Source organism: Sitophilus oryzae, unplaced genomic scaffold (assembly GCF_002938485.1).
Source record: "Sitophilus oryzae breed Bouriz unplaced genomic scaffold, Soryzae_2.0 scaffold_813_pilon_pilon, whole genome shotgun sequence".
Lineage (NCBI taxonomy): Eukaryota > Metazoa > Arthropoda > Insecta > Coleoptera > Curculionidae > Sitophilus > Sitophilus oryzae.
In genome coordinates, this window is record NW_022147432.1 from 6,093,921 (window position 1) to 6,102,756 (window position 8,836).

Here is an 8,836-nt window from a genome sequence, read left to right on the forward strand (position 1 = left end):
TCTTTTTTGAGTTTTCTGTTTTCTAAATTTAATCTACTACCTATGTTGTCATATTATCAAGAAATTATGTTTTTTAATTAAAATTAAAATAAAATCCATAAAATTTCCATTTTTTATTTTTTTTCGCGAAAAAAATCAAAATATACTACCCCTAAAAATATTTGCACTTATTTAAGACTCGCCCTGTATATGCAAGCCCATCCTGTTATAATAAATTCCGTTATAAAAAAAGGAAAAATATATTCGGTTGTAACAGTTAAAATATTTTAGTCCCAAATAAAATTTCAATATGTGAGTGTGAATATTAATGTCGTTGAGTAAATACAATTGTGATATATCACGGCCTACGAATAAGAAAATGATATCTTTTTAATACTGCAATAAACAGTGAAAACGAATATAGAGTGTTATATATTTTTGAGAAGTTCATAGGGCAAGCTGGATCATATAATTTATAAGTACATAGGGTAAAGAATTTTGGTTTTTTGGGTTATTAGGCCGTCGTCGGTTAGAATTGCTTCCTAACGTTTCGCTAGCACGAGTGGCTAGCATCTTCAGAGGTCTGTTTGTTCCGACTGCTCACCGTAACCGACGACGGCCTAATAACTCGAAAAACCAAAATTCTTCAAACGATGGCCGCGAAAGCCTAAACTACTACAATACCTAGGGTGTTCTATTTGAGGAAACGTAACTTTAGTTCATATCTCCAAAAACATGTTTTTCGTAGAAAAACAGACCACGCCACTGTATTCGACGTAAAAAGTTCTACAAGAAACAGTTTTCACCTTCTCGATACCTTTCACAATAACGGGTATGCGGAAGGTGTCCCAAATTGCAAAATTTTCAAAAAACCTTGTAGCTAAAAAACGAATAGGGATATAAAAATGTTGTTTACAGCATTTTCCCTTTGACAAAAAAGTGGCAAAGGTTTGTGCCAAACCGCATCCTCCTATCTTCACTAATACCGTATGATTTCAACCAAAATGCGACACCCTGTACAATGACTTAATTTAAACAAATTATCGGAACATCAAAATTTATTTTTAATCACTAGAAAAATACAAAATAAAATTATTACATACCAGCAAGTAAACTTCTTTAACCAGCGAATTACTCCACACTTTGCAGTTCAACCGCAGTATCCGCTAAACTCCATCAACATCACTCAAAACAATCACAACACCTCAAAAATCAATCGAAACACCACCAGAAAATATCGTTTTTTTAATCGAGAAAAAAGTTCGATTTCACCGCCGAAAAATCCCCAATCCGCGAAAATATTACGCCGAGAGTCGCGAAGAGGCGCCGAAAAAGTTTCGATCGCTTTCACCCGCCAAACTTCACAGTCGCAGCGACACTACATCGAAGGTGGCTGGATCTGGGAGAGCTACCCCCACCATAGCGCGAATCCAGAGGCGACTGAGAGGAATAAGAGAGAGAGAGGGAAACGGAGTGAAAGAAACAGAGAGAGAGACGGAGAGAGGCAGGTTAGGATGGTAAGGGACGTTCTCAAGCGATGACGATGTAAAGGTGGTTAAGATTGCATGTAGTGTATCTTAGGTTAGGGGCGTTAGATAAGGAAAAATTGCAACGGGGATGCTGAGATAGAGTTCGCGAGGTGGAAATCTAATTTGTTTTTGGTGCGGAGATGGGAGACGGTCCAGAAAATGAGCTGGATGGTCTACGGCAGTCTGAAACTTTAAAAAGTCAACTGGAAATGTTAATGAAGATAGAGTTATGCACAAACAAATAATATAAATAGCTAAACCGTACTATACAAAATTAACTCAACGGGCGACCGATTTTTTTTCGCCATATGATCTTTCTAGTATTTACTACATTTTTTGTCTCTTGGAAAAACCACCGCCCATACTTTTTGAGAAAAAAAAAATTTTTGAAGCTGACTTTCAAAAAATGGTTATTGTCACATCAAGCTCTCGGCGAAAATATGGAATTTTATGTTAGTATCACGAATTATATTACACAATAAACTTCATAAAAAGCTTAAAAAATTAATAAATTTTAAATTTATTAACGTTCGGGTTTAATTTTTATTGATGCCCTCTAGCGGACAAACAAAGCACTTTTTAATGTGCAATTAATTTATTTTCATTCAAAAAATACGTAGCTGTTCTATGTCCATGAAATATTGAAACTCCTTGTGTACTTTGTAGGTCTGCTTTGGAAAAATAAATTATCCAAAAATTGTTTTCTCAAAACTATGCGATGTGACGTTCTTTACAAGAGACAAAATGTAGTAAATACTAAAGGAAACTGTTTACGAAAAGAAAACCATCCGTCGTCGGTGGAGTTGAAAATATTTATAATATAATTTATGTAGGACTGGGGGTAGTTTTCACCTTTCCTGTACTTTTTCTTTACTTTTGTGAAAGTCAAATGTTAAAGCACTTAGCAAAACATAGACACCCAAAATCTCATTCATATCGGAATAACGGTTCTTAACATATCTGGAAATATGTGTTTATTTTTTTTAAAGTTTGATGCCCTCTAACGGACAAAGAAAGCACTTTTGTATAGAGGTAAATTGTTTCCAATGTACTTATTTTGATTCTGAAAATACATAGTAGGTCTACATATGTCCACGGAATGGAAAGAAGAGACATCCTGTATATTTATTAGTACCGGGTGGTCATTCAACACATTATTCCACACATCATTTTAATTCCAAAAATACGTAGGCGTTGTATGTCCACGGAATATTGGAACACCTTGTGTACTTTGTAGGTCTGCTTTGGAAAAATAAATTATCCAAAATTTGTTTTCTCAAAAACTATGCGATGTGACGTTCTTTACAAGAGACAAAAATGTAGTAAATACTAAAGGAACCGTTTTACGAAAAGAAAATCCGTCGTCGGTGGAGTTGAAAAATATTTATAATATAATTTATGTAGGGCTGGGGGTAGTTTTCACCTTTCCTGTACTTTTTCTTTACTTTTGTGAAAGTCAAATGTTAAAGCACTTAGCAAAACATAGACACCCAAAATCTCATTCATATCGGAATAACGGTTCTTAACATATCTGGAAATATGTGTTTATTTTTTTTAAAGTTTGATGCCCTCTAACGGACAAAGGAAGCACTTTTGTATAGAGGTAAATTGTGTCCAATGTACTTATTTTGATTCTGAAAATACGTAGTAGTTCTACATATGTCCACGGAATGGAAAGAAGAGACATCCTGTATATTTATTAGTACCGGGTGGTCATTCAACACATTATTCCACACATCATTTTAATTCATGGGATCACCGAGAACCGAACTATCATTATGGACCTTGTGACCTTGTGGAATGAAGTATCTTTCCAAAGATATTGAAATTCACCAAATTTTAATTTCTTTTTTAGTACACCATTCACCCATACTCTCTTTCTTCTTTTGCAGTCTCAACGAGTTATCCTGATGACTCATCGAGAAGTCAGCAAGAATCATTTTATGTAAGTACGACATATTCTTCTGTAAACTCTTAAAATTACTTGTTAGTTTTTTATTTCGTCTGTAACTTTTAATGAGTAATAGTTTATTGTTTTATCAGGGGTAAAAATAATAATTTTTGGGGAGACTATAGAAGGCTAACGATGTTACAAACGAGGCATAAAAATACCGAATAAAACATGCTATTTTTTTCAGACGTCGGCGTCGCAAATATTTTTTTAAGTGTATAAAATTAATACCTTTTAAGTAATTATATGTCGAGCAACAACAGATATGCACTCGTTGATTTTCACACCGGCCGTGACACACGAGCTAACGGTCACGAAAAGTGGTAACGATCGAAAAAATGGTAACCCAATGAGGAAGTTGAGATGGGTCTTTGGAGCGTCATAACTCAGGCCCTATGTGAGCTAGGGAGTGAAACTCGGAATGTAGATGAGGCTCAACAATTTTCGGCTCGAAGAGTCCCATCTTTTCATGATATTTTGACGACGCCGACGTTTCATGCACTATGAAACCCTATCACCAATGCCGAAAAACTCGTCCGATTTAGATGAGAAAAACGTCAAAAGTCGTCATGTCGTCCGATCGCGACCAAATTTGGTGGGTACGCTATGTGAGCGACGCGACGGTGCACACGGTTCCACCCCGCAAAGTTGGATACGACGCGACGCCGACGTTTCGTTTACATCTTCATCAGGGTGGGACTAACGATTTGATATTGAAGAAAAATGTGGTTCCATTTCTGCATAATTGGCGACGGCTACAGGATGACGCACGTGGATAGAGGTACCCGAATGGAGTTTTCAGAGAGGCAGACGGTCATTTTAATACAAATTTTGTAAAAGTGAATCAAGTTTTTTATTAATTTTTAATTTATTACTTTTACAACATTTTAAACTTCACTTTTTCAAACATGTCTTTCAAATCCTTCAGTTTAGTAGCTGTTAGTAAGAAGTTTCCTTTCAAATATACGCACATACTGCACATACATTTTTTTTAAATTAACATAGTTTTGTACGTGTGCTTAGGCGTAAAAATGCTTTATTTTCATGCCTCGGCATAATAGTTATGTCTTATACAAGACGATAAAATGGTATTTTAACGTCAACCGAAAAGATTAATTCACGAGTGAATTAATTTCGGGAGACGATAATGCAATTTTATCGTCGTGTATAAAACAATATTTTTTCCATAGCGAGTTACGTTTTAAAAAATATTGAGAAATTATTATTTCAAGGAATTTATTACGAGTAGAAAAAATATTGTGCTGGGTTGGCGTTGGTTTTTATATAATTTGACAAATAAATGAAGCTGTCTCTTTAGTTGTCAGTTTTGAGTCAATATTTTTTAATTCTCTTTCGTGTCGATTGCTGATTGAATTGGAGCCAGAAATGGCTCAAAACGAAATAAGTAAATTACCAACAGATATTCAGGCTGAGGCGACAAACGCCATATCCAAACTACTTCCATTTAAATCCCGAATAACTTATGAAACTGAATACAAAAATTTTCAAAAATGGAAGCAATTAAAAAACGTGCGAGAAGAAATAAAGTTTTTAACCTATCCTCGCTGTTAAAGTATCATTTAATCTACCCTTGCGGTTAAAGTTTTTTTTTTTTGGAGGTGTAAAATACCTTTACTTACGGAGTGTGGGACTCAATCTCTCCTTAAGCTGCATGGAGGACACTACCCACTAAACGTCACCCCCTCGCTCCTGCCACGTCTACCTGGACCCGCTGGACGCATCTCCTCAAGTAGACGCCGGACCGTTCCTTTTTTGTCATTACCCCTGCTCTTCGCTGTATTTTGCCTCTAGTATATTTTGGGCCAGTTTTGAGATGGCTTCAAAGTTTTCTCTTTTTTCTGTTACCGATTTTAAGAAGGTATCTGCGGAGATGTTGCCACCAATCGTCATGCGTGCCTCACATCTTTCCTGTTCCCATCTTGGACAAGCAAACATTGTGTATTCTGGTATCATTGTTCAGCACAGTATCGGCATTCTGCGACTTCCCTCTTTCCAATTTTACACAGGTAACTCCCAAAATTTCCATGGCCACTCAATATTTGAGTAAGATAGAAGTTTACCTCTCCATGCTTTCTTTTAATCCACATATTTATATTTGGGATGAGCTTATATGTTCATCATTCCTTTTTGTGATACTTCCCATTCTGCCTGCCACTGCTGCACTGTGCGGTTTCTCTCCATCTCTCTGCTTGCCCTAGTTTGTACTTCACCCTTGAGAAAGAGTCGTTCTCTTTCTCTTGAGAGAAGATGCAAGGGCACCAAACCCGATATCACCAAGGCTGCCTCAGTTGAAGTTGTCCGATACGCCGAGCAGACCCTCAAGGCCATGACTCTCTGTGCACCTTCAAGTCTTTTTTATTTACGTGCATATTGGTTGCTTCGTTCCACACAGGTGCTCCATACATAAAAAGCGGTTAAAGTACTATTTTATCTACTATTTTTGATAGATATAAGGCAATTTTAACAGTTGCTATGGAAAAAAAGTAGCTTGATACTTTTGCTTAGTAGCAAAAATGTCCCTTTTATATTGTCAACCAAGTCATAAACAAACCCCCAAAAATTTGGATCGCAAAAATATTTCTAAATATCTGTATATTCAATATAGAACACTATAATAATTCGTGCTCTATATTTACGACCCCCATTTTTAGCATAAAATATATTATTACAAAGATCTTGATCCGTTCTCGAAATCGTTTTTGAATAAAATTTAATCGACGATTCGTTCGGTGAGGCATTGCCATCCATAATTCAATTTTTATACGATGTAAATTGGTTCTCTCCCGGAAATAATATGAATTTTCTCGGAGAATATCTCGATAATTCGTATAGCGGAAGAGAGCGTTATGTTCTGGATGGGATACGCTGGTCCATCCTTCAATTACTATTAATGTTGAAAATGTATGAAGAGCTGAGTTATTCTCTTTAATATTTCATGTTAGTGGTTCTTTTAGGTCATGTTTGTTTGAAACATATGTGTTTTTGTTTCAACTAAGAGTGGACCTCAAGTTAAAAAGGTGGAAAAAATAGAGACTGATCCTCGAGTCTCCACTTCAAGGGTACCTCGGTCGGAAACAAGCGGCTGTGAAAGGCACGAAGGGCTAAACCCTAACCGTGGAAGGATGTATACCCTCGTAGGAGGTAGATGTCCACTCCTCAGACGATGAACAGCTGTTGTCACAGGAGGATGGGAAATATCCTGTCCCTCCTACAACAGGAAGTTCCCCATGTACGTACAGGGTGACGCCCCTCATACCACGCGGAGGCTTCAAAGAGAACGACAGCTTAATTAAAATGAAATTTTGTAAGCATGTGTATGTTAATTTAGAGCATTTTTTTAAAATATAAAGAGTCTTACAGGGTGTCCCCAAAAAAAGCTACACATCAAAGTTGTTTTTGGAATACCCTATAAGTTAATTGATTCTAGCAGAAAAATGATGGTGAGTTTCATTAGAGAAGTATAGGACTAAAATGTATGGTTTTTGACATATTTAACATTTTCTAAAAATAAAGAACAAATTATAAATTTCAATAAAAACTACCTAAATTGGAATTTACCTAGTATAGCCTAATATGTAATTAAAATAACTATTTTTCTTTAAATCATACTAAAACTTGACCCAAAAATTTATACAGGGTGAGACAAAATTAATATTAAACATTGCTTACTTTTAAAAGCAAGTTACACTTTTACTTTAAATCGAACACCCAGTATATTATTCCGATATTCAACAGGGAATTTATGTCTCTTCAAAATACTATAAAGGTTGCCTACCCCCTCAAACAAAGATTTTCATAGATATTTTCATTTTTATGATTTAGTGTCAGTAGATCTTTATTATTTGATAAAATTTAGGTGGCTGCTGAGATACCCTGACGATACTACAATATAACTGTCAAATTAGTTCACCTAGTTATCATTTTGTATCAGATAAATTAAAAAAATTGTCGAAAATTTGCCGAAAATGGAAACTTTATCAGAGATCAATCATCATATCCTACATCAGAGAGAATTGGTATGATTCTAGTAATTGATGATTACAGTGTGCATTCACCAATTAATAGAATGCTTAAATGATCCTGATTTATCTAGTTTGGACTTTTTTATGGAGATATGTTAAAGGCAGTGTTTAAAAACTCGACCAATTATTGTCGACAACATGCATAAGGATATGCTTCTTTCATGAAACTCACCTTTTTTTTCCTAGAATCCAACGTCCTTTCATACGTGTTTTTCAGGAACACCCTGTAGAACTCTCTATATTTTTAAAAAATGCTCTAAATTAACTTGCATCTGCTCCCAAAATTTTATTTTGATATAAATTACCGTTCTCCTTGGAGCCTCCGAGTCGTATGAGAGGCGCCATCCTGTATGATGAGTTAATTATAGACTGTATGATGAGATATAACTCAAAAAGGACACAATAGATCTTCAAGTCCGCTATTCTTCTACAAGAGTGGACCTCTGACCAACTAGATGGAAAAGAAATACTCCCATCACAGGAATTCAACTATCTGGGAGTTATTCCTGGGTAAAAAAGTATACTGCTGTAGAACAGGCATGTTAAGGACAGTCCCAGCAAAGCCACAAAGGCTAGCAAAGGAAATAGATAACATTTTGGCATGTATACCAAAATGGTAAGACCCATTGTTACTTAAGGATAAATTGCTTGGGACACAAAACTAATGCAACAACTAAAACTTTCAAAAGAAAAGCAACGTACAGCAACGCAAAACCTGTACAAAATGCAGAGATTGGTATGCATCTGCATCACAGAAACTATGAGAACCTACATATGAGCAGCAATGGCGGTAATTCTAGACCTAACACCACTGCAAATTTTCATTGGTAGATATGCCAAAACGAAAATGATTAAAATGGTCATTGACGGAAACAGCAATAGAACCAAACAGTGTCGTGGCACATATTTTTCTTAACATAGCCGCTTGAAGAGATATTTATATGTTTGATAAATGGTTTGACTACACCTATGGTGTATGCGGTGGTATTATACTAATTAATTACGAAAAAAGGTACAATACTAATATCGACATATAGCACATATCAAATACATATAATATCAGAAAAATAAGTATCGAATTCAATAAAAAAAAGGCTAAAAAGGTGGAGGAGGCTGCTTATTTACCTACGAAACGTAACTCCTAGTTCTTTCTTATCGCTGCGGCTTTTACACTTGAAAGCTGAACAACTAATCACTATTGTAATAAAGTTTATACAAAGTTCACTAAACACAAAAACTATTAAAAATCGCTAAAATTGTCGCTGATGACCAGCTGATGACTCATTCGTTACAATAAAAAAATAGCGTCTATCACAAATTCTGCTGCAGCCCGT